The sequence below is a fragment of the Schistocerca serialis genome, chromosome 2 (assembly GCF_023864345.2).
Source record: "Schistocerca serialis cubense isolate TAMUIC-IGC-003099 chromosome 2, iqSchSeri2.2, whole genome shotgun sequence".
Classification (NCBI taxonomy): Eukaryota; Metazoa; Arthropoda; class Insecta; order Orthoptera; family Acrididae; genus Schistocerca; species Schistocerca serialis.
Window position 1 is genome coordinate 872,627,380 of NC_064639.1, and position 21,875 is coordinate 872,649,254.

At 42.2% G+C, this 21,875-nt stretch overlaps 1 non-coding gene across 1 annotated transcript; it reads right to left on the reverse strand.

The window, feature by feature from the left end:
• Window positions 1–2,049: 2,049 nt before the first annotated feature.
• Window positions 2,050–2,120, reverse strand: Trnag-gcc (transfer RNA glycine (anticodon GCC)). Its single transcript has one exon. It is a non-coding gene; the product is annotated as a tRNA-Gly (tRNA).
• Between the last annotated feature and the right edge of the window lie 19,755 nt (window positions 2,121–21,875).

Consider the following 21,875-nt stretch of genomic DNA (forward strand, 5'->3'; position numbering starts at 1 on the left):
CCCTTGTATAAACCCTCTATATACTCCTTCCACCTTTCTGCCTTCCCTTCTTTGCTCAGAACTGGGTTGCCATCTGAGCTCTTGATAGTCATACAAGTGGTTCTCTTCTCTCCAAAGGTCTCTTTAATTTTCCTGTAGGCAGTATCTATCTTACCCCTAGTGAGACAAGCCTCTACATCCTTACATTTGTCCTCTAGCCATCCCTGCTTAGCCATTTTGCACTTCCTGTCGATCTCATTTTTGAAATGTTTGTATTCCTTTTTGCCTGCTTCATTTACTGCATTTTTATATTTTCTCCTTTCATCAATTAAATTCAATATTTCTTCTGTTACCCAAGGATTTCTATTAGCCCTCGTCTTTTTACCTACTTGATCCTCTGCTGCCTTCACTACTTCATCCCTCAGAGCTACCCATTCTTCTTCTTCTACTGTATTTCTTTCCCCCATTCCTGTCAATTGTTCCCTTATACTCTCCCTGAAACTCTGTACAACCTCTGGTTCTTTCAGTTTATCCAGGTCCCATCTCCTTAAATTCCCGCCTTTTTGCAGTTTCTTCAGTTTCAATCTGCAGTTCATAACCAATGGATTGTGGTCAGAATCTACATCTGCCTCTGGAAATGTCTTACAATTTAAAACCTGGTTCCTAAATCTCTGTCTTACCATTATGTAATCTATCTGATACCTTTTAGTATCTCCAGGATTCTTCCAGGTATACAACCTTCTTTCATGATTCTTGAACCAAGTATCAGCTATGATTAAGTTATGCTCTGTGCAAAATTCTACAAGGCGGCTTCCTCTTTCATTTCTTCCCCCCAATCCATATTCACCTACTATGTTTCCTTCTCTCCCCTTTTCCTACTGACGAATTCCATTCACCCATGACTATTAAATTTTCATCTCCCTTCACTACCTGAATAATTTCTTTTATCTCATCATACATTTCATCAATTTCTTCATCATCCGCAGAGCTAGTTGGCATATAAACTTGTACTACTGTAGTAGGCATGGGCTTTGTGTCTATTTTGGCCACAATAATGCGTTCACTACGCTGTTGGTAGTAGCTAACCCGCACTCCTATTTTTTTATTCATTATTAAACCTACTCCTGCCTTACCCCTATTTGATTTTGTATTTATAACCCTGTAATCACCTGACCAAAAGTCTTGCTCCTCCTGCCACCGAACTTCACTAATTCACACTATATCTAACTTTAACCTATCCATTTCCCTTTTTAAATTTTCTAACCTACCTGCCCGATTAAGGGATCTGACATTCCACGCTCCGATCCGTAGAATGCCAGTTTTCTTTCTCCTGATAACGACGTCCTCTTGAGTAGCCCCGCCCGGAGATCCGAATGGGGGACTATTTTACCTCCGGAATATTTTACCCAAGAGGACACCATCATCATTTAATCATACAGTAAAGCTGCATGTCCTCGGGAAAAATTATGGCTGTAGTTTCCCCTTGCTTTCAGCCGTTCGCAGTACCAGCACAGCAAGGCCGTTTTGGTTAATGTTACAAGGCCAGATCAGTCAATCATCCAGACTGTTGCCCCTGCAACTACTGAAAAGGCTGCTGCCCCTCTTCAGGAACCACATGTTTGTCTGGCCTCTCAACAGATACCCCTCCGTTGTGGTTGCACCTACGGTACGGCCATCTGTATTGCTGAGGCACGCAAGCCTCCCCACCAACGGCAAGGTCCATGGTTCATGGGGGGTCAGGTATGTCAACTTACCACAATTCTTGACATTGCATGGCAAGACATCGTATTAGTCTTTAAAAAGCTATTGGGTACTACAGGGAAAGCACATGACAGCACATTACTAAAGGTAATAAGTTGGTTTCGATTCCCCTCTGCTCAAAAGCTCTCTTGATATTGTTTCTAGAACGGCTTTGCATGTTGTCAAGAAATATAAAACAAATTTGCTGTTTCTGTTGTACTGCATTCAAAACTCAGTAGCAATATAATGTCAGGTTTCCTCCTCACCAACTATAAGGAGTAAGTGAAGGTCCCTAGTGTGTTAGGTAACTGCGAACAAAAGCAAAATACTTGCATCGGCCGGGAATCGAACCCAGGCCGCCCGCGTGGCAGGCGAGCATTCTGCCACTGAACCACCGATGCTCGAGTTCTGTAGTTGAACTGGCTGGGCGGAGAGATGCTTCGTCTCCACCTATTGTAATTTGTATGTTAATAACACTTTGGTCAAAGTCCACAGAGTCAAATCTTCTGTTAACACATATGAATTGTGAGAAAGTCCAATGGCATGTCTTAAAAGAAACAGCACACTATACAAAAGAAACCACTGATGTCAGACCAATACCAATAGGAATATCTTCCAAACCTAGTCTCAGACGACTACGAGCAATATCGACTGATTTTTGGGACTAACTACAACATAACTTTGAGTACCCCCAGAACTGGCATGTTCATTGTGTGACCAATTTAGTGTGAAACTGTTCCTCGTGCGGCTTTTTATCAACCTCCAGGAAGCGACCGGCCAAACACAGTGGCCACAATTCCCACAAAAACGCCCGCTCTCTTTGTTGCCTCAATGGAATCACAAGAGTAGTTCGCTGTTTGTCTGTGAACACAGAGAAACATTGTTGCCTTGCTGATTACACATTTTGTTTTACGTGGCAGAGCTATTGCACTCGGCTTCGTAGAACACAGCCGTACTATACTTTAAGTATGTATACCTATTCTTAATCTATCGGGCCGAGGCATTAGTCGAAAAGAGAAAATACCATTTTATGCAGGAGGAGAAAACAAAGAAGGTTGAAATTTCAAGGTCAAAAATATGCCCAAGCCAGGGATTTGGACCTACCAACGGTTCCAGATCACGAATTCTGAACTTCGGATGACATGGTTGTAACAAACTGGAGACAGGAGGGCAGGCCAATCTGAGGGTGTTTTTGGGAGATGATCCACATTCATTGTCTGGGTGTATACTGGCCCTGAGTTACGATTTATCCAATGAATGTAGCTTCCAAATCATATTTCCTTCACTTTAATTTATGGAGGACAGGAGTAGGGCAGCAGCCTTTTCAGTAGTTCCAGACGCAACAGTCTGGATGACTGACTGATCTGGTCCTGTAACATCAACCAAAACAGTCTTGCTGTGCTGGTACTGCAAACGGTTGAAAGCAAGGGGAAAGTACAGCCATAATTTTTTCTGAGGGCATGCAACTTTACTGTACGGTTAAATGATGATGGTGTCCTCTTGGGTAAAATAGTCCCCCATTCGGATCTCCGAATGGGGACTACCCAGGAGGACAATGTTATCGGGAGAAACAAAACGCGTTCTACGGATCGGAGCGTGGAATGTCACATCCTTAATTGGGCGGGTAGGTTAGAAAATTTAAAAATGGAAATGGACAGGTTAAAGTTAGATACAGTGGGAATTAGTGAAGTTTGGTCTGTGGCAGGAGGAACAAAACTTTTGATCAGGTGAATATAGGTTTATAAATACAAAACCAAGTAAGGGTAATGCAGGAGTAGGTTTAATAATGAATACAAAAATAGGAACATAGATAAGCTACTTCGAACAGCATAGCAAACACATTATTGCAGCCACAATAGACACGAAACCCACACCTACCGTAGTAGTACAAGTTCATTTGCCAACTAGCTTCCATATGATGAAGAGATTGAAGAAATGTATGTTGTGATACTAGAAATTATTCAGATAGTTAGGGGAGACGAAAATTTAATAATCATGGGGTGTCTATTGTAGGAAAAGGAAGAGAAGGAAAAGGTGAATATGGACTGTGGGGGAGGGGTGAAGAATGAGAGAGGAAGCTGCCTGGCAGTATTTTGCACAGATCATAACTTAATCATAGCTAACTCTTAGTTTGAGACTCATGACAGAAGGTTGTATATGTGAAGAGGCCTGGAGACACTGGAAGGTTTCAGATAGATTATATAATGGTAAGACAGAGATTTAGGAACCATGTTTTGAATTGCAAGACTTTTCAGTCACAGATGTGGACTCTGACAACAATTTATAGGTTATTTACTGTCGATTACAACTGAAGAAACTGCAAAAAGGTAGTAATTTAACGAGATGGGACCTGGATAAACTGAAAGAACCAGAGGTTGCAGAGAGTTTGAGAGGGAGCATTACAGAACAGTTGACAAGAATGGGGGAAAGAAATACATTAGAAGAAGAATGGGTAGCTCTGAGAGATGAAATAGTGAAGACAGCAGAGGATCAAGTAGGTAAAAAGATGAGGGCTAGTAGAAATCCTTGGGTAACAGAAGATATATTGAATTTAATTGATGAAAGGAGAAAATATAAAAATGCAGTAAATGAAGCAGACAAAAAGGAATACAAATGTCTCAAAAATGAGATCGACAGGAAGTGCAAAATGGCTAAGCAGGGATGGCTAGAGGACAAATGTAAGGATGTAGAGGTAGGGATAAGATAGATACTGCCTACAGGAAAATTAAAGAGACCTTTGGAGAAAAGAGAACAACCTATATGAATATCAAGAGCTCTGATGGAAAACCAATCCTAAGCAAAGAAGGGACAGCAGAAAGGTGGAAGGAGTATATAGAGGGCCTGTACAAGGGTGATGTATTTGGGAGGAATATTATGGGAATGGAAGAGGATGTAGATGAAGATGAAATGGGAGATATGATACTGCATGAAGAAGTTGACAGAGTGCTGGAAGACCTAAGTCTAACAAGGCCCTGGGAGTAGACAACATTCCATTAGCACTACTTGTAGTGTTGGGAGAGCCAGCCATGACAAAACTCTTCCATCTGGTGAGCAAGATGTAAGAGACAGACGAAATACCTCCAGACTTCAAGAAGAATATAATAATTTCAGTCCCAAAGGAAGCAGGTGTTGACATGTGAAAACTACTGAACTTTCAGTCATGGTTGCAAAATACTAACATGAATTCTTTGGAAATGAATGGAAAAACTGGCACATCAGTTTGGGTTTCATAGAAATGTAGGAACAGGCAAGACAATACTGACCCTACGACTTCTCCTAGAAGATAGGTTAAGGAAAGATAAACCTAAATTTCTATCATTTGTTGACTTAGAGAAAGCCTTTGAGAATGTTGACTGGAATGCTTTCTTTCAAATTCTGGATGTGGCAGGAGTAAAATATAGGGAGCAAAAGGCTATTTACAATTTGTACAGAAACCAGATGGCAGTTATAGGAGTCGAGGGGCATGAAAGGGAAGCAGTTATTGAGAAGGGAGTGAGAAAGTGTTGTAAACTTTCACCAATATTATTCAGTCTGTATATTGATCAAGCAGTGAAGGTAACAAAAGAAAAATTCGGAGTAGGAATTAAAATCCATGGAGAGGAAATAAAAACTCTGAGGTTTGCTGACAACATTGAAAGAGAAGTAAGGGACCTGGAAGAGCAGCTGAATGGAATGGACAGTGTATTGAAAGGAGTATATAAGATGAACGCCAACAAAAGCAAAATAAGGATAATGGAATGTAGTCAAATTAAATCAGGTGATGCTGAGGGAATTAGATTAGGAAATGAGACACTTAAAGCAGCAAGTGAGTTTTGCTATTTGTGGAGTAAAATAACTGATGATGGTCGAAGTACAGAGGATATAAAATGTAGATTGGTGATCACAAGGAAATGCTTTCTGAAGAAGAGAAATTTGTTAACATCAAGTATAGATTTACCTGTCAGGAAGTCTTTTCTAAAAGTATTTGTATGGAGTTGAGCCACGTTCAGACAAGAAGAGAATAGAAGCTTTCGGAATGTGGTGCTACAGAAGAATGCTGAAGATTAGATGGGTAGATCACATAACTAATGTGGAGGTACTGAATAGAACTGGAGAGAAGAGGACTCTGTGGCACAACTTGACTAGAAGAAGGGATCGATTAGTAAGACATATTCTGAGGCATCAGGGGATCACCAATTTAGTATTGGAGGGAACTGTGGAGTCAAAGAGATGAATACATTAAGCAGATTCAGAAGAATGTAGGTTGCAGTAGTCATTCGTAGATGAAGAGGCTTGCATGGCATAAAGTAGCATGGAGAACTGCATCAAACCAATCTCTGGACTGAAGACGACGACGATGACGACAACACCACCACCACCACCACCACCACCACCACCAACAACAACAACAACAACAACAACATACAAACTACATCCGTTACCAGATCATTTGAACAGGGAATTCCAAGGCTGCTATAAACTGCTTCAGAATCTTGCTATTGATGAACCCGTGGTTAAACTCAGAGGCAGATCATCTCTGAAACAGTAAGTGACAAGCAAACCTATAAAGAGAGAGTACAAAGTGTGGAAGTTATTTGATAAATCATCCTACTCGTACAATTTGAAATTTGATATTTAAACCGGAAAATGGTCATGCTTAGGCTCTGTAACAAAGAGAGTGGAAATGAGTTTAGGTTATAACATAATCAGGTTTAGATGGATAGTATTAATTAAGTCTCCTTTGTGAGCCCTGCCCTCCCCCCCTCCCTGACCCTTTGGGGTCCCTGTTTTGGGAGGGGGGGGGGGGCTGAACCGTCATGATTGATAGCTCACGTCACATCCAGTGGAAAGTGATTCAGAATTTAACCAGTAACCTAATGCAAAGAATCGTTTTATTTTTATGGACAATTTTTTACATCATATAATCTGTTCAAGAACCTAAATTTGTATGGTCTGCACACTTATGGAACAATAAATCCCAAGAGGAAGAAAACGGCAAAATTCAAGGAGAAAAAGGAACTTGGGAGAGGAAAATATGATTACAGAATTAGCAATGTTGAAGTGGTTGAAGTAATTATCGATAGATTGAAGGATAACAAGGCAGTCAACATGATTTCTACATGTCATGCACAATCAGATGTGTATACTGTGAAGTCACAGGATAAAGACTTGGCCCCCCTTGTGCTGAAAGATTACAGTTTCAGTATGAACTATGTGGACAATTTTGAGTGACTGAAGTCAGACTATGCTACAGGCAGAAAAAGCAAGAAATGGAGGATGATATTGTTCTCTCACTTTGTAGACTGTCTTGTAACAAATGCATTCATTATGCATGTGGAGACTGAAATGGAACAGTTCTCCATTAGATGTGCAGTTTGCAGTTCAAGAAAAACCTGTGTCCAAATTATGTGGATGTGTTTAGTGTGCACGGTACCTTTGCACCTGAGAGCGGGCAAGAACGGTTTCGAGAGATACCACAAACATTAAAAGAAAGTTATACCAACCACAAGCTATCAGACTTGATATATACTGTAATGGGGAGTTGATTAGCTGTGGTGAACACATTTAATGTTAATATTTTGTTTTTATTGATGGATACTTCTCACAGTAAATGTTCCGGAGTAATAGTCTCCCAATCAGATCTCCGGTCGAGACGTTTTGTGAAGAATCCAACAAACAAAGAGGGTGCCAAAGAAGGAATGAAGTGCAAAATTAGAGTTGGAACTTTAAACATTGGGGCATTGAAGGGAAAGATGAAGATGATGATCATTATTGGTTTGTGTGGCACTTAACTGCGCAGTTATCAGTGCCCGTACAAATTCCCAATCTTTACTCAGTCAAATCTCGCCAATTTCAGGAATTATGATGAAATGATGCGGACAACACAAACACCCAGTCATCACGAGGCAGGTGAAAATCCCTGACCTGAAGGGAAAGAGTTGAGATATTGTAGACATGGTGCAAAGAAGGAAGGCAAATATCCTGTACTTACAAGAGACCAGGGGCAAGGGTGACAAAGCCAAACAATTGCAGAAGGATACAAGTTGTTTTATAGCAGTGCAGACAAAGAGTCCAGAAACAGATTAGGGATTATTGTGGATAAAGATCTAAAAAGAGGAAGTCTGTGGAGTGGACAGAATCAATGACAGAATCATGAGCGTAGGGAGAAGAATTGAAGACCTAGAAATCGAGGGACCAAGGAGAAGAGCAAGACTGAAACTGAGATGGGAGGAGAAGGTAGCAGTGGACCTATGGGAGAAAGGATGGCTCAGAGAAGAAGCATTGGACAGACATTTATGGAAGTGAAGGATCCAGCAAAGCAACGCTGACCCCACATGACGTGGGAAAAGGCTGAGATGAAGTTGATGATGATTATTGTTATTGTTCATGTTAAGATGAATTTTTACAAACCTACTGTAGAAAACATATGACACTAACTAAAGTGTTACAAGTGGATTAAATACAAAATACTTGAGTTATTGTTCATGCCCCTCTAGGGTAAAGTTTTATGATTATCTGCCTCTCAAAGAGTTAAATCTTAAATCGTCTTTCTTGTTTTATTATTCATGTATGGGCCCAATAGGACTATGCAAGGTACATTCAATCAATGTCGCTTTTCATGGTTGGCCTTCCTTTGTGTCCAAATTTGTTTCATGCTTTCAGAATGAAGTCTCTCTCTTTCATCAGATGAGTGTCCAGTCTGTTTTCTAATTTCCCTCTGACCAACTATCCAGTCAAATATCTTTTGTCTGACAGTTTTTCTATTTGCAACATTTGCCTGTGTTATACCGGTTGCTTTATGATCCTCCTTAATCGCAGCGATCCATTTAATTTACTGTTTTGGCCTTCCGTATGTTTTTGTAGAATTCTACTATTTGTTTTGTCAATCTAGTGGGCACCATTCTTTTAATGTGCCCATAAAATTTAAGCCTTCGTTTTCTCATGTCACCATGTATGCCTGTGTATTCTTCTATTTCCTTATTACTACTCAGCCTATAAGTTTCTCCATCAGTAATTTCGGGGCCTAATATTACTCTAATCATCTTTCTTTCTTTCGAATTTCTTCAGTTTCCCTCTTTCTATTTAGAATTAATGCTTCAGCTCTATAAAAACATTCAGGTTTGATTACAGTGCTGTAATGCCTAAGATATCTGGACCGTTTCCCTGTATGATTTCCCCCAAGTATTTAAATTGAGAAACCCTTTTTATTTTTCCATATTTTGTGTTCAAAAACTTTGGTGCTTGTTTGCTGCATGCCATATATTCCTTTTTAATGATATTTGTAGTCCTACTATTTCCACAAGTTCCTTAAGAATTTCACTTTGTTTTCGAGCTGTGGTAATATCCTTAGTTAAAATTGCCATATCATATGCAAAGGCGAGGCAGTCTACTATAATACTACTTCTAGCTAACTTGATTGATCTACATTTTGACTCTACTTTTGCTCTCGCCATTCTGTAATAATCTTTTCCGAAATGCAGTTAAACTGTAGTGGGGAGAGTCTTTATACGAAATTGTTCAGAAATTTCTTTTACTAATTTAACTTTAGAGCTAGTGTTGGTTAATGTATCCTTAATCAGTGTAAGAATTTTTTTTATCTAACCCTTGTTCCTTTAAAATTTGGAAAATATATTCATGATCAACTGAGTCATAGGCCTTTTTAAAATCCACAAACAAACATACAATATTGTTACTAGAAATCCTTTGGTGCCTAAGGATTAGTTTTAAATCGCGAATTTGTTCCGGACAGGATCTGTTTAGTCTAAAGCCTGCTTGTTATCCACCAATTTTAGGTTCTAACTGATTTTGGGCTCGATCAAGTAAGCAGTCGGATATTTCGTACGTGACCGGGGGAAGAGAGATTCCTCAGCAACTATGAACATCAATTCTATCCCCATTTTTATGCAGTGGATGAATTAAGGAAGTTTTCCAGTCCTAAGGTATTTTCTCAATTTGCCAGAAATGTCTTATTAGTTGAATGATCTCTTTTATAGTGTTAGGCCCGGCTGATTTTAGTACTTCTGCAATTATAACATCTTCTCCGGCTTTGTTGTTTTTAAGTCTCTTAACTTGTTTGGGGGAAGGGACCAAACTGCGAGGTCATTGGTCTCATTGGATTAGGGAAGGACGGGGAAGGAGGTCGACTGTGCCCTTTCAAAGGAACTATTCAGTCATTTGGCTGGAGTGATTTTGGGAAATCACGGAAAACCTAAATCAGGATGGTAGGACATGGGATTGAACCGTCATCCTCCTGAATGGGTGTGCTAACCACTGCGCCACCTCGCTCAGTCTTAATTTGTTTAGTTATTTTGATTTTGTCAGGTTCTTTGGAGCTAGGGTTTATTTGCTGGTTCTGGACAGTTGAATAGTTTTTCAAAATAATTAGCAAGTACCTTACAATTTTCTTGGTTGTTAACAACCAAACTACTGTTTTCATTTTTGAAAAAAAGACTTTGAGGTTGGTAACTGGTTAGTTTTGTTTTGAATGATTTTTCATTGTTTTTGTGCCCCCTTTGTGCCTCCATCCTTGGCAGGGGCCTACGTCGCCATGGCCTTGGTACCACCTCGGCCCAAGTACATACAGGCTTGGAAAGATTCACACAGGGACTGGCACTTTACTCGTATGCAAGTGTAAAGTCTCATTCTTATTTGATTACACCATTGCAGATCAATCATTGGAAACAGTCACAGTTGTAAAATAACTAGATTTAGGAGTCCACTATGATTTTCCGTGAAACAGCTGCATAAAACTAGTTGAAGAAAAGGCAGATGCCACAATGAGATTTGTTTGAACTCATGAGGAATCAAGCTCACCCTTGGTGAACGTAGTTCACAAAACTATTGTTCAACCAAGAGTTGAGAATTGCTCATCATTCTGGAACCGTTTACCAAGTAAGAGTCAAATACAATGTAGAGAAGATTCAAGCATGAGCTCCATATGTTGCCATAGGCATTCCGTAAGAGTGTGATGTTCTTCCATTTCCTGGTGCAGGAGCTGCAAGAGGGGTGACGTACTACCCTATCACGTTCATTTTTAAAATTCTGAGTGTGAAGTGTTAAGAAGATTCGAACAATACTTACTGTTCTTCAATAAAATTCTTCAGGGTATCAGACCGCATCGTCATAATTTAAAATGCGCCAACGTTTCGGCCAGCGTTGCAGCTAGCCTTCATCAGGGCCTTACGTTAACTGCTAAATGAACACACTTGATTCCTTAAATAGCTGCACGAGAAAACCGTGTCGTTACTTGATTGGCTGTAAAGAGAGGAGGAGGAGGGGTGAAAGGTATGCTTTATTGGTGTTTCCTTTTTTATCTGTCATTGGCTGAAATAGCTGTTTTCTATTGGTCTTTATATTAATCCACCCCATTGGAGGAGACGGACGAATAGCAAACAGGTGATGGCTGTGACGTCACACTGTTTCCATGCTGTCCAGAAGCCGGCTGCGGCGTCCCATTGCTCTGTGCGCTCGCGACCACTGCGGCTCTCCGCGTGTCTGCATGGGCCGCCACGGCTCTGCCGCCGCTCCGTAGCCCTGCTATTGCAGGCAGCCAAGACCTCGGAAGGTTGTACCCGTCCTCTCTATTCATGTTGGCGGGTCTTTTGGCTATTTCTATCGCCTCTCTAATCTTTCTTTTGAAAGTGAGAGGCTGTTTCGCCAGGACGCGGGCTTCTTGAAAAAATATTGGTTTCCCGCACTTGTCTCGGTGTTCCGCCACTGCTGACTTAGTGTGTTGTTTCAGGCGGATACATCTTTCATGTTCCGAGAGCCTTGTGCTAATCGGACGTCCCGTCTCACCTATGTAGACTAATCCACACGCACAACCAATTTCATACACGCCAGCTGTGTGTAGTTTGTCAACTGCATCCTTGGTAGAACCGAGCATGTCTGATATTTTGTTTCTGCTTCGGAAAATTGGTTTGATGTCGGCTTTTCGTAGAATTTTGCCAATACGTTCGGTGACCCCTTGTACATATGGTAACACAGCAATGCTCTGTGCCTCCTTCTCCTCTTCCCTATTAATCTTCTCCCTTGTCGACATGGTGCTGTCTATCATCTGCTTCCCATAGCCATTAGTTCCGAAGATGGACCTGAGGCGTTCGAGTTCTGCCTTCAGATGTTCTTCGTCGCTTATCCTGTACGCTCTCTTCGTTAGCGTGTGCAGGGCGGACTTCTTCTGCGTGGGGTGATGGTGGGAGGAGGCGTGAAGGTACCTGTCCGTATTGGTTGGTTTTCTGTACACTTTGTGGCCAAGTTTACCATCAGGTTTTCGATAAACTTCCACGTCGAGAAAAGGCAGCACCCCATTCTTCTCTGTTTCCATTGTAAACTGAATTTTCCTATGCTGTTGGTTAAGGTGCTTGTGGAAGTTCTGTAACTCCTCTTCTCCGTGGGGCCAGATGACGAAAGTATCATCGACATAGCGAAGCCAACAATTTGGGCGTAATGGTGCGGACTGGAGGGCTGTTTCCTCAAATGCCTCCATGAAAATTTCTGCTGCGATAGGCGATAGGGGTGAGCCCATAGCTACACCGTCAGTTTGTTCATAAAATTGACCTCTCCACTTGAAATAGGTGGTCATCAGACAGTGGCGCACAAGCTCACATATATCAGGTGCCACGCGTTCTTCTAGGATGTTCACAGTATCTGACACTGGGACATTCGTGAATAGGGATTTGACGTCGAAACTAACCATCAGATCTTGGTCCATAACACGCATTTCCTTTAGGAGAGACACGAAGTGAGTGGAATCCTTAACGTAGGACTCGGTTTGGTGCACTAGGTGTCGGAGCCTAGGTGCCAGTTCTTTCGCTAGGTAGTAGGTCGGCGAATTTATACTGAGCACAAGGCTCTCGGAACATGAAAGATATATCCGCCTGAAACAACACACTAAGTCAGCAGTGGCGGAACACCGAGACAAGTGCGGGAAACCAATATTTTTTCAAGAAGCCCGCGTCCTGGCGAAACAGCCTCTCACTTTCAAAAGAAAGATTAGAGAGGCGATAGAAATAGCCAAAAGACCCGCCAACATGAATAGAGAGGACAGGTACAACCTTCCGAGGTCTTGGCTGCCTGCAATAGCAGGGCTACGGAGCGGCGGCAGAGCCGTGGCGGCCCATGCAGACACGCGGAGAGCCGCAGTGGTCGCGAGCGCACAGAGCAATGGGACGCCGCAGCCGGCTTCTGGACAGCATGGAAACAGTGTGACGTCACAGCCATCACCTGTTTGCTATTCGTCCGTCTCCTCCAATGGGGTGGATTAATATAAAGACCAATAGAAAACAGCTATTTCAGCCAATGACAGATAATAAAGGAAACACCAATGAAGCATACCTTTCACCCCTTCTCCTCCTCCCTTTACAGCCAATCAAGTAACGACATGGTTTTCTCGTGCAGCTATTTAAGGAATCAAGTGTGTTCATTTAGCAGTTAACGTAAGGCCCTGATGAAGGCTAGCTGCAACGCTGGCCGAAACGTTGGCGCATTTTAAATTATGACGATGCGGTCTGATACCCTGAAGAATTTTATTGAAGAAGACAACGGCCGCGGAAGCCTACGCTTACATTTAACCAACCTGTATGGGCAGGAAATCCACGGAAACATCAAGAAGTTAGAAGCACTGCGTTTAAAAAGATGTAAACTGCTGAATGACCTTGCTTTTTTGAAGAGATGCAGAGACACGAGTGTTGTGCCGTATTCTTTGCGGTTGACGTCTCACATAAAAACGAACAAGGCGAGGAATATCTGTGTTAAAGCCAGTAAAGCATTGCTACGGGAAAGGATCCGCCACATCCGCACAAGTCTCGATGCTCACAACAGGAATTTGTGTGATCTGCACCTATTTCTGGCCGGAAAACTTCAGATGGAAGACTGGGATAAAGTCGACAGGTTAACCTTTCAGCAAGCATCAAGGACCAGCAATAGTATTACTAACCGACAGATGAGAAAGTACGACAAACTACAACAGAAAGCCACGGACGAAACATTGACGCTGGACAGGCGACGGACAGTGGTCAACCTCTCCAGCCACACCTTGAGCGAAGCAACCACAGCAATTCTGGCCAAGGGGATGAATTTCGCAGTCGCACCTAAGCGAGTTCCAAAAGAAGATATCATAGAATCCGTAGAGGCTTCGGTACGTCATCTGCCACAGGCCGAGGCGGAGAAGATCCGGCAGGAAACGGTCAGAGTTCTGAATAAAGCAAAGCCACCGAAGCAAAACATCAACGCTGAGGAATACCGTGCCATCAAGGAACTCAGGGACAACCCCCACTTAGTAGTGGTGCAGGCAGATAAGGGCAACGCCACTGTAGTCCTGGACACAACTGATTACAACAAACGAATGGAAGATATTCTCGCAGAACCTATCTACAAGAAACTTCAGGGAGATCCGACGGCCAAGGTAATCAAAACGACGCAGGCACTGCTCAAGCACTCTAGAATCAACTTCGACAAGGCCAGAAGATTCATCCCGCAAGTGACACAGGCACCAAGGATATATGGTGTACCGAAGGTACACAAAACCGACTTCCCCTTAAGGCCCATAGTAAACAGTATAAATTCGCCGACCTACTACCTAGCGAAAGAACTGGCACCTAGGCTCCGACACCTAGTGCACCAAACCGAGTCCTACGTTAAGAATTCCACTCACTTCGTGTCTCTCCTAAAGGAAATGCGTGTTATGGACCAAGATCTGATGGTTAGTTTCGACGTCAAATCCCTATTCACGAATGTCCCAGTGTCAGATACTGTGAACATCCTAGAAGAACGCGTGGCACCTGATATATGTGAGCTTGTGCGCCACTGTCTGACGACCACCTATTTCAAGTGGAGAGGTCAATTTTATGAACAAACTGACGGTGTAGCTATGGGCTCACCCCTATCGCCTATCGCAGCAGAAATTTTCATGGAGGCATTTGAGGAAACAGCCCTCCAGTCCGCACCATTACGCCCAAATTGTTGGCTTCGCTATGTCGATGATACTTTCGTCATCTGGCCCCACGGAGAAGAGGAGTTACAGAACTTCCACAAGCACCTTAACCAACAGCATAGGAAAATTCAGTTTACAATGGAAACAGAGAAGAATGGGGTGCTGCCTTTTCTCGACGTGGAAGTTTATCGAAAACCTGATGGTAAACTTGGCCACAAAGTGTACAGGAAACCAACCAATACGGACAGGTACCTTCACGCCTCCTCCCACCATCACCCCACGCAGAAGAAGTCCGCCCTGCACACGCTAACGAAGAGAGCGTACAGGATAAGCGACGAAGAACATCTGAAGGCAGAACTCGAACGCCTCAGGTCCATCTTCGGAACTAATGGCTATGGGAAGCAGATGATAGACAGCACCATGTCGACAAGGGAGAAGATTAATAGGGAAGAGGAGAAGGAGGCACAGAGCATTGCTGTGTTACCATATGTACAAGGGGTCACCGAACGTATTGGCAAAATTCTACGAAAAGCCGACATCAAACCAATTTTCCGAAGCAGAAACAAAATATCAGACATGCTCGGTTCTACCAAGGATGCAGTTGACAAACTACACACAGCTGGCGTGTATGAAATTGGTTGTGCGTGTGGATTAGTCTACATAGGTGAGACGGGACGTCCGATTAGCACAAGGCTCTCGGAACATGAAAGATATATCCGCCTGAAACAACACACTAAGTCAGCAGTGGCGGAACACCGAGACAAGTGCGGGAAACCAATATTTTTTCAAGAAGCCCGCGTCCTGGTGAAACAGCCTCTCACTTTCAAAAGAAAGATTAGAGAGGCGATAGAAATAGCCAAAAGACCCGCCAACATGAATAGAGAGGACGGGTACAACCTTCCGAGGTCTTGGCTGCCTGCAATAGCAGGGCTACGGAGCGGCGGCAGAGCCGTGGCGGCCCATGCAGACACGCGGAGAGCCGCAGTGGTCGCGAGCGCACAGAGCAATGGGACGCCGCAGCCGGCTTCTGGACAGCATGGAAACAGTGTGACATCACAGCCATCACCTGTTTGCTATTCATCCGTCTCCTCCAATGGGGTGGATTAATATAAAGACCAATAGAAAACAGCTATTTCAGCCAATGACAGATAATAAAGGAAACACCAATAAAGCATACCTTTCACCCCTCCTCCTCCTCCCTTTACAGCCAATCAAGTAACGACACGGTTTTCTCGTGCAGCTATTTAAGGAATCAAGTGTGTTCATTTAGCAGTTAACGTAAGGCCCTGATGAAGGCTAGCTGCAACGCTGGCCGAAACGTTGGCGCATTTTAAATTATGACGATGCGGTCTGATACCCTGAAGAATTTTATTGAAGAAGACAACGGCCGCGGAAGCCTACGCTTACAATACTTACTGTTGCTCACATTTGTCTCTGAACACTACAGCGGTAATAATCACATTAAAAAAAAAAATGAGTGTATGGCATTATTGGCTGGGAGGCTCCATCCGGGGAAGTTCAGCCACCAAGTGCAAGCCTTATTTCATTTGACGCCACTTTGCGTGATGTGTGTGCTGGTGACGAGGATGAAATGATGATGAGGACAACGCAATACCCAGTCCACAAGTGGAGAAAATCTCCAACTCAGCCGGGAATCGAACCCAGGCCCACTGCATGGGAGGCAGGCACATAACCATCCAGCTAAGCAGGCAGACAAAACCACATAAATTTGATGTCACACAAGGTTTGCCAGAAATTGTTCTTGCGGCGCACCATTTGAGAATGGAACTGGAGAAGATAATGGGGAGGGATGACAGTAGCTCACAATGCAGCCTCTGGTGACATTCAAAAGAATAATGTAGCTATAGATTTAATTGACTATATACTTTTCAGAAAGATCCGAAGTTACCCCTGTGGTTGTGAATGACTCTCCAACCAAGATAATATGCTGCATAATGCTCGTCATAAAATTCACAGACCGACCAAAAATCTGCCGTAGTGTCCTACATCACTGTACTTCCTATTGAACATTGCACTGTACTGAAAGCTTTTCAGAAGTCAAGTCTGTTTTGTAAAGGATAGTACGTGGGTCTTGGACCTGACATAATTTTTGTTACAAGGCTATGTTAGTATAATCCAATACATGACAAATGCCACCAGCAGGAGCTAGATTTCGTATTGGAGCATATGCCTAGTAAATGTACTCGCAACAAACCATATGAGAAAGACAGGTCTACAAGCTTAAATTCTGCCAGTATCTGAATCACACGGAATAAACACATTGCAAGATCTGTAAATGGTTTTTGAACAAACAAAATGCATCCATAACGAATATGAAGAACATTTTCAGTACAGATTGAACAAATATTGAAATCCTGAGACAGTATGTCACAGCTTATGACAAACTATAAATTGTTAAATTCCACAAGGAGCCTACTAAACAGCAACAGTGCAATGATACCTCGCGTAATTGAGATACCGATAAACAACAGTGGAACCGGTTTTCAGTCAGAACTGTAGCAATGGTAGGAACCTTTGTCTGGAAAGCTTGCAATGTTGCAGAGGTTAGGAGTGTGACTGTGGGTGGTGTGGTGGGAATGATAGGAGTTAAATACCATCTCATTTTGTGGCTTGACTTGTGGAAATTATAGGCAGGTTGGAGTCATACAATGAGGCATTTGAATCCTTGGTAGTACTGAGTTAGAAGGGGGTTGCTTCTTACATTTTTTGGAAATAGGAACTATATATAAGAGGGTGAGAGGAGGAAACTGCCCAGGAGATTTGTTTGTGGACAACATATTTGGGGTAGTTGCCGGAGAGGACAGCAGAGGCAACGGGGTTGATGTATGTGTTAGGAAGTGCTGGAGCACATACATTTGCCACAGATGCTAATAGTCTGCATGGTGGAAGAACCCTTACACTTAAAGCCAACTTGATGCTTCTATCACAGCCAATCACATAATGCAATTTTGTTTACTTCTCTACGACAATGCCTGTGTTGCTGACAACTCTACAGAAAACTTTTGTTTTTAGTGAGTTGCTGCACTTTTGTTAGGTGTGTGACTTCATTCTACAAATTTTGTAGGTTGGTTTTTTTATGTTAACTGAAGACAGTTTTTTCAGAAGTAGATATACGAAAAAAAAAAAAAAAAAAATCAAAATTGAGTTAGGTGTGGGAATGGCATGATGTAGAGCTTTTACATCAACCCCTGCACTAATTTTTACCAGAAGTTGACTACTGCTGTGTGTGTGTGTGTGTGTGTGTGTGTGTGTGTGTGTGTGTGTGTGTGTGTGTGTGAACACTCCAAATCTCAAGGTTTTAACAAAACATGATATATGCATTCTTACAGTTACAGTAAAAGCAGACACAGGCAATATAATTACTCTCTCATGTCTTGCCTCTCTTTCTGGGTGACAGTGAAATAATGCCCGTTTGTGCTGCCACTTTCCCAGGAGTATCTGGGATCTCCAAGGATAGGTTATCCTATGTAGCAAGCAGGTTCCATGAAGGGGGAAGCCTGCCAAAGGAAAGGAGATACGCCGATAGAACAGGAAATGATCATAAAGATGCAAAGAGAGCCACCATGGAAGGTTAAGTCTACGAGTGGTTATTTGCTTTCCCATCTCACAGTCAATGAAATTTCAAGAGATTCTGTGAAGAAAGAAAAAAAATTAGGACTGAAACCACACTCCTTATCAAAATACAAGCATATAATTTATGAACATCTCAATTCATCATCAACGACGCCTCATACCGATAGCTGCTCCACTAGTAAGGTTGGTTTGATGGTAATAAAAGCAGAAACATGCTGGCAGAAGAAGAATGAACTACAAACTAGACACAGATTACATAAAATTCCTGCAAAACATTTTTTTGATATAATGAAAGAAGATAATCCTACTGTCATTTAGATTTGCTTTGCCAAATTTAAAAATTTTCCCAGCAAATTAAATGTTCGAAGAGATTTTGGAATTGCAGCCAGTCGTCTTAAAATTCACACTTCAACTGGATACCTGCCCGTCATCTTCAAGTGAGCCATTGAAGACTGATGTAGATGTTATCCGCTCCGCCTTATATAGTGCGCTGATAGTATTGCCGCACATGCGTCAGAATCACGGTGAAAGAAGGACCACACCACCTGGTGGCAGCACTCTCACTGGTGGAACCAAAAGGATCAGCTGTCTCGAGCATTACCGCTCACAGCAGTTATGGGAGTACTCTGGAGTCTTCATCTGGAGCAAATCTCTGAGATGACGGGATTCTGCGCATTATCCAGCTGGTAGCCGCTGTCACGGTTCATTATATTTTCTGCTATGCATATTTCAATGGATTCTTTTATAATGGAGTCCCAAAAAGATGTTGTTGTGGCCAAAATTAACGTTTTGTCACACCCCATTGAATATCTGTTGGAGATGCAATGTTCCGCAACTGAAGACTTGCTGGGTGGCAGAAGGTGAGTGCAATGTTTATGTTCTGTGCAACATTCTTCCACTGTGCATGTTCTTTGTTCTATATAGGCCATACCACATTGGCAATGTATTCTGTAAATTCCTGCATTCCACAATAATAAATTATCCTTCACTGATCCCAGCAGGTCCAAAATTTTGGATGGTGGGTGGAAAATCACTTTAACCTGAAAATTATTATGGATTCTTCCTTTTTTTTAAGGAACATTTCCAACAATGGGAAGAAAAGCTAGCAACCTTGCTGGTGCGTTCTCCTCTTTATCCACTTCCCAGTTCTTCGTTTTAGCTGAGAATGCCCTGTTAATTTGCCGCGTTGAGTATCCATTGTCTCTGAACACTGTCCTTACGTGTACAAGCTCTTTAGGTAAACTGTATGAGCCCTGTGAACAAGGCTTTTAAGTACACTCATAGTCTGGGATGGGTGATGCCAACTTGAGGAGTCCAAGTACAAATCAGTGCGAATGGGCATCGGTAAACAGGATGTCCCACAGAGCCATCACTCTTCCGTCTAAGCAACACATCCAGGAATGAGAGACAAACATCTTTCTCTAATTCCATAGTAAATCACATATTCTCATGAATGGAGTTAAGATGATGTAAAAACTCCATTAACTTATCTTCTCAGTGGGGCCACACTACGGAAGTATCATCCATGTTCCTTCAAAAAACAGTTGGTTTAGAAACTGCTGATTCAAGTGCTCTTTCCTCAAAATCCTCCATAAAAAGTTAGCCACTATGGGAGACAAGGGGCTGCCCATGGCAATGCCATCAGTCTATTCAAAATATTCTTGGATAAACATAAAATAGGTTGAGGAAACAGCATGCCAAAACAAAGCAGTGATGGCCGTCAAACTGTTTACCAATTAGCACCAAGGAATCGGCAAGTGGTACCTTTGTAAAAAAGAGATAATATATCAAAACTCACTAGAAGATCCAAATTACTTAGGTGGGGCCCCCAGTCTGCTGATAAAATTAGCAGAGTTCTGTATATGATGTAGACATATGCCAACCAATGCTCTCAGCAAGAAAGCAAGATATTTGGCTAAATTATATGTGTGAGCGTCAATATTACTCACTAAAGGCCGTAAAGGAAGACCTTCTTTGTGCACTTTAGGAAGACCAAACGGTCTTGTTGGTAATGTGGGCTTAACTGCTTGATGGTCTCTGGAGGTAGTGAGGAAGAATTCAGAAGTGTACACATCTTCCATTGCCCACGTGCTGTAAGGTCGTGATCAGTCTTCCTGTACATATTATCATTAAGTAGACCATACACCTTCTCCAAATACAAAGTAGGAGGTAACAGAAAAGTTGATTTACCTTTATCAGCGTTCAACACCACTATGTCTGAACCCTCTCAGGGATTTCGTGGTGCAGCTCTTTCTTCAGATGTTATATTACTGCGTTGAGAAGAAGCTTTCAAGAGAGCATGGTAAGTTTCCCTTCTCGTTCTTTGGCAGCGTCCAAAGGAAGGTTGGTTGGTTGGTTGGTTGGTTGGATGGTTTAAAAGATGGGTGGAAGGGACCAAACTGTGAGGTCATTGGTTCCTTGTTCTTGGTAAAATAATTACACAAGGGAAAGAAGAAACGAAAGGAGACATACAACACAATAACAGGAGAAAGGAAGAAACAGAAGAATGGCAGAACAACCAACATTACTATGGACAAAACAGGAAAAGAAAACCACAAAGAGAAGCAAGAAACAAGTAAAAGGATAAAAACAAGAGAGCAGATGACCGTGACTGGCTGATTACGAGAATTAAAGGGAAAAGCCAACCACTGTGTGACACATTAAAACATCCAGCCTAAAAGCATTAGAGTGGCGAACACAAAGGGACAAAGGACATGCAAAAAAACTTATATAGAATGATAAAACCCACTGTCATGTATAAAACATAAAACTAAATTAGCCGATGAGGTGTTTTCAGCTAAAATTAATGGCAACGAGTCCAGTAACTGAAGAGTCTGTTGAAGGCAACCAAAGGAGGACAGCTCACCTAGGTACGGGCCACTGTCAGCCGGGCACCACACCGACACTGAGGTGGGCCATTACGGCGCAGGAGGTAGCCGTGTGTCACCCAAGCGTGGCCAATGCGGACCCAACAGAGAACCACAGAGTCCCTGCGGGAGGCCTGTGTGGAGTTCTTCCACACATACAGTCTCATTATTTTATTTTTATTTACTCGTCAAGTTCTGTAGGACCAAATTGAGGAGCAAATCTCCAAGGTCATGGAGCGTGTCAGTACATGAAATTACAACATAAATGTAATAACAGATAAAAATAAATGTTCATGAACCTTAAAAAAGTCAGTCCATAAGTTTAAGTAAACGCTATCATAAAAAAAAAATAATACAATAAAAATGAGCTTAATTTTTCAAGGAACTCCTCGACAGAATAAGAGTGACCCATGAGGAAACTCTTCAGTTTAGATTTGAAAGTGCATTGATTACTGCAAAGATTTTGTAATTCGAGTGGCAGCTTACTGAAAATGAATGCAGCAGTATACTGCACATCTTTCTGCACAAGAGTTAAGGAAGTCCGATCCAAATGCAGGTTTGATTTCTGCCGAGTATTAACCGAGTGAATGCTGCTTATTCTTGGCAACAAACTAATATTGGTAACAAGAAACGACAATAAGGAATATACGTATTGAGAGGCCAATGTCAAAATACCCAGACTCGTGAACTGAGGTCGAGAAGAGGTTCGTGAACTCACACCACTTACTGCCTGAACCGCCCGTTTCTGAGCCAAAAATATCCTTTTAGAATGGGAAGAGTTACCC